The following is a 3,861-nucleotide window of genomic DNA, read 5'->3' on the forward strand; positions in this document are numbered from 1 at the left end:
CGCTGAGCCATCTCTCCAGTCCACTGTGTTTTATCATTGGTCATTTTCTCTTTGTTCATTTGATTAAGGTGACATTATCTGAATTTTCTCTTCTAAAAGGTTATTTTCTTGTATTGTTTCAACTTTAAGTATCTGACAGAAAGAAACTTTGATGCTATGTTTGCCTATCAATTATCTCTTTCTACAGGCAATGAGTAACTACACACACACACACACACACACACACACTCTCACATATAGTCATAAAACTTACTGTTTTTACAGTTTTTATTTTAGGGGAGCATGAACATATTTCACCACTACCACAAATTATGCAGTCAAGTTTTCCACATTTGAGGAAATCACAGGAGACAGCACACCCAGGGTGCAACAGATGAGCTCCATCCTGAGATAATCACCTTCATAATCATGGTAACTCTCCCCTTCAAGTAAGTGTCTCATCGTTCATGGCAATGTGGACTCATGGCTTTCTTTTCTTCCTTCCTTCCTTCCTTTTTCATTTTTTTTGTTTGTTTTTTTGAGACAGGATTTCTCTGTAGCTTTGGAGCCTGTCCTAGAACTTACTCTTGTAGACCAGGCTGGCCTCAAATTTACAGAGATCCGCCTGCCTCTGCCTCCTGAGTTTTAGGATTAAAGGCATGTGCCACTACTGCCTGGCAGACTCATGGCTTTCTCAATAGCTATAGAACCAGTTCTGGAACTCGTTCTGTAGACCAGGCTGGCCTCGAACTCACAGAGATTTGCACACCTCTGCCTCTTGAATGCGTGTGCCACCACCACCCAGCTATTTGATATTTTTTATCTGTTATTGTGATGTTCAAATTTATTAGAAGGAACCCTTTTAGATTGACTCCTATGTCTTTTTACATGCTCCCATAATTATTTGAGCAATTCTTTATTTTTAGGGCCAAAAAGAAGTTCCAGGCCCATTTTATTTGGTGTCTAAACCCTTTGGAATTAGTGTTTTCAGTAAAGATTCTTGGTTCCTTTGGGTGGAGAATGTTATTTATAGGTCAAAATTTAGGTGCCAAGTATTCTCATTGCTATTAGTATGTTGCTACTCCTAGGCCTTCTCAATGGATTAACAGTAAGAAACCAAGAAACCCAGTTCCTTAATATAATCTTAACCCAGTTCCTTAATATAATCCTTCTGCATGTATGAAGATTTGATTTTTGGGGTCTTTTTTTTGAGACAGGGTTTCTCTGTAGCTTTGGAGCATGTTCTGGTTTTGTAGACCAGGCTGGCCTCGAACTCACAGAGATCTGCTTGCCTCTGCCTCCCGAGTGCTGGGATTAAAGGCGTGCACCACCACTGCCCAGCATGTATAAAGATTTGAATGAGGATGGTGTTTTATCATAGCAATAGGTGATGGAGGTGGGTCTTGTATCTTATCTGTTGCTTTCATTGGTTAATTAATAAAGAAACTGCTTGGCCCTCTGATAGGGTAGAATTTAGATAGGTGGAGTAAACAGAACAGAATGCTGGGAGAAAAAAGCTGAGTCAGAGTCGCCATGATTCTTCCACTCCAGACAGACGCAGGTTAAGATCTTCTCTGGTAAGCCACCTCGTGGGCTACACAGATTATTAGAAATGGGTTAGATCAATATGTAAGAGCTATTCAATAAGAGGCTGGAACTAATGGGCCAGTCAGTGTTCAAAAGAATACAGTTTCTGTGTAATTATTTTGCGTAAAGCTAGCCGGGTGGCGGTAAGCAGCCCCGCTGCTCTTATTTCTACAAATAGGAAGCAACTAATATAGCATGTAAGCAATCACACATTGCTGAAATTATCCCTTATGTCATGAATATGTTAATTGTAGTTATTTAAAATCTATTATTGAAAAATTTAATATCTGAATCTTTTTTATGTCAGGGTTTATTGTCCTGACCTTTTTCTCATAATTTGGCTGGTGGTTGTCTTTTTGTATGGCCCCATTATTGGTAATTGAGTGTAGAACAAAGCATAAAATGTAGAGTTGCTGCTGGTTGATACTCTTTTCTTCTAGATGATATTTATTTTTTCTTCCTTTGGCAAGAACACAAAGCAAGGATAAGTGACCATCATAATCTGATTAGAGATTGGGACTGACCTTCAGTTTTCATAAGACTCATCTAGTTCTCATTCACTCTTATCCCAATGGTAAGGTTCTAGCGATTGGGAGTGGGTAGACTGAGACTTTTGTGGTATTTACTATGATTACTCTTCCTCCATGGATCCTCAGCTCTATTTTCCTCATGGAAGTTCTATTACATCTCTGAGAGTCTTTGACACTGTTATTTTTTCATCATCATTTCACAGGTTTTTAACATTTCATCCACAGATTTCAAGCTGGCAAGTTGCTTAGAAGCAAAGATGTAACCAGATCTCTATCTGGCTCGTCCCATTCCTGCCTACATTTTCCTCCGGTCCAGAATTTCAGCTTGTCAATTCCTTGATATTTTGGAGGCCCTCCAGTGTGATCAAGTTAAAACAATATATTTATAGTGCTTTCCAGCATTTTTTCCTTGAGACAAGGCCTTACCATCTATTTCAACTGCCTGGATTCTGAGGTTGCAGGTTAGCACCACCATGCCTGGTCATTCAGCTTCTATATTTATTGTGGTATGGGACGGTTGATCAGAAATAAGTCTGCCTCTGCCAGAAGAAATTGATTTATGCTCATAAATGATTAGTGCGGCTTTATTTTTTTAAAACCAGATCTATGGCGAGAATGAAAACCATTCTCAGCAATCACACCAAGGATATTCCAGAAACTGTTGTCACCACTCTGAATGGGTTCACTGTTATGGCGAAGGGCCCCAGAGGAAGCCTTTGGAAGATCTTGAATCATATCAATATGGAGCTCAGCCTCAATGAAAAGAGAAGGAAGAGGCTCTGGGTTGACAAATGATAGGCAAAAAGAAAGGCTATCTATGGTCACGTACAGAATATGATTCAACTGTGGTGCACTGGGCTTCCGTTACAAGGTGAGGTCCATGTAAACTTACTTCCCTATCAATATTATTATTGCGGATAATGAGTCTCTTGTTGAAATTTCTTGTATGAAAAAGTATCTGCAGGATTCAGATGAGGATAGATGTTGCTTTTTCTGTTTATCAAGCCCAGAAAGATACATTAATTTTTGAAAGAAAAGATATTGAACTTGTTTCAAATTCAGCTTCTTTGATTCAGCAAGCTATAACAATTAAAAAACAAGGCAATCAGAACATTTTTGATGGCATCTATGTTTCTGTACAAGGAACAGTACAGCAGGCTAGTGAATAAGATCTAATTTATCCTGCTACAGAAACAAGATTCTGGATTATCAAGCCAACTGTGTGTTTTAATGATGCCATAAACTTTTTTTTTCCTGAGACAGGGTTTCTCTGTAGTTTTGGAGCCTGTCCTGGAACTAGCACTTGTAGACCAGACTGGCCTCGAACTCACAGAGATCTGCCTGCCTCTGCCTCCTGAGTGCTAGGATTAAAGGCATGTGCCACCAGCACCTGGCTCAACTCCTCATTAATCTTTGGAAACAATATCTCATTATATAGACCTGGCTAACCTGGAATTCACTAAGTAGTCCAGGCTGAACTTAAGTGCATACAGATCTGCCTGTCTCTGCCTTCTGGGTGTTAGGATAAATATGTGCATGACCATGCCAGGCAACTAATTTTTTTAAATGACTATTTTTTTTTATTTTATGTGCAATGGTGTTTGTCTATGTCTATTTTATTGTGCATACATGTATGTCTATGTGAGAACTGAAATAATAGTGAGCTCTGGCAACTAATTTTTAAAGCTGTTCTTAAGTTCTGACTTGAAAGAGTCAAGGCTGGTGGGGTGGTGGTGGTGGTGCATGTCTTTAATCCCAGCATTTG

General features: G+C 39.3%; 1 non-coding gene and 1 pseudogene across 1 annotated transcript; one reads left to right on the plus strand and one right to left on the minus strand.

Moving 5' to 3' along the window:
• Window positions 1-273: 273 nt before the first annotated feature.
• LOC142841915 (U1 spliceosomal RNA) lies at window positions 274-436 on the minus strand. The gene has a single exon (XR_012909150.1). It is a non-coding gene; the product is annotated as a U1 spliceosomal RNA (small nuclear RNA).
• A 2,275-nt stretch (window positions 437-2,711) lies between these two features.
• On the plus strand, window positions 2,712-3,265 carry LOC142840213 (large ribosomal subunit protein uL6 pseudogene; annotated as a pseudogene).
• Window positions 3,266-3,861: the final 596 nt, after the last annotated feature.

Source organism: Microtus pennsylvanicus, chromosome X (assembly GCF_037038515.1).
Source record: "Microtus pennsylvanicus isolate mMicPen1 chromosome X, mMicPen1.hap1, whole genome shotgun sequence".
NCBI lineage: Eukaryota > Metazoa > Chordata > Mammalia > Rodentia > Cricetidae > Microtus > Microtus pennsylvanicus.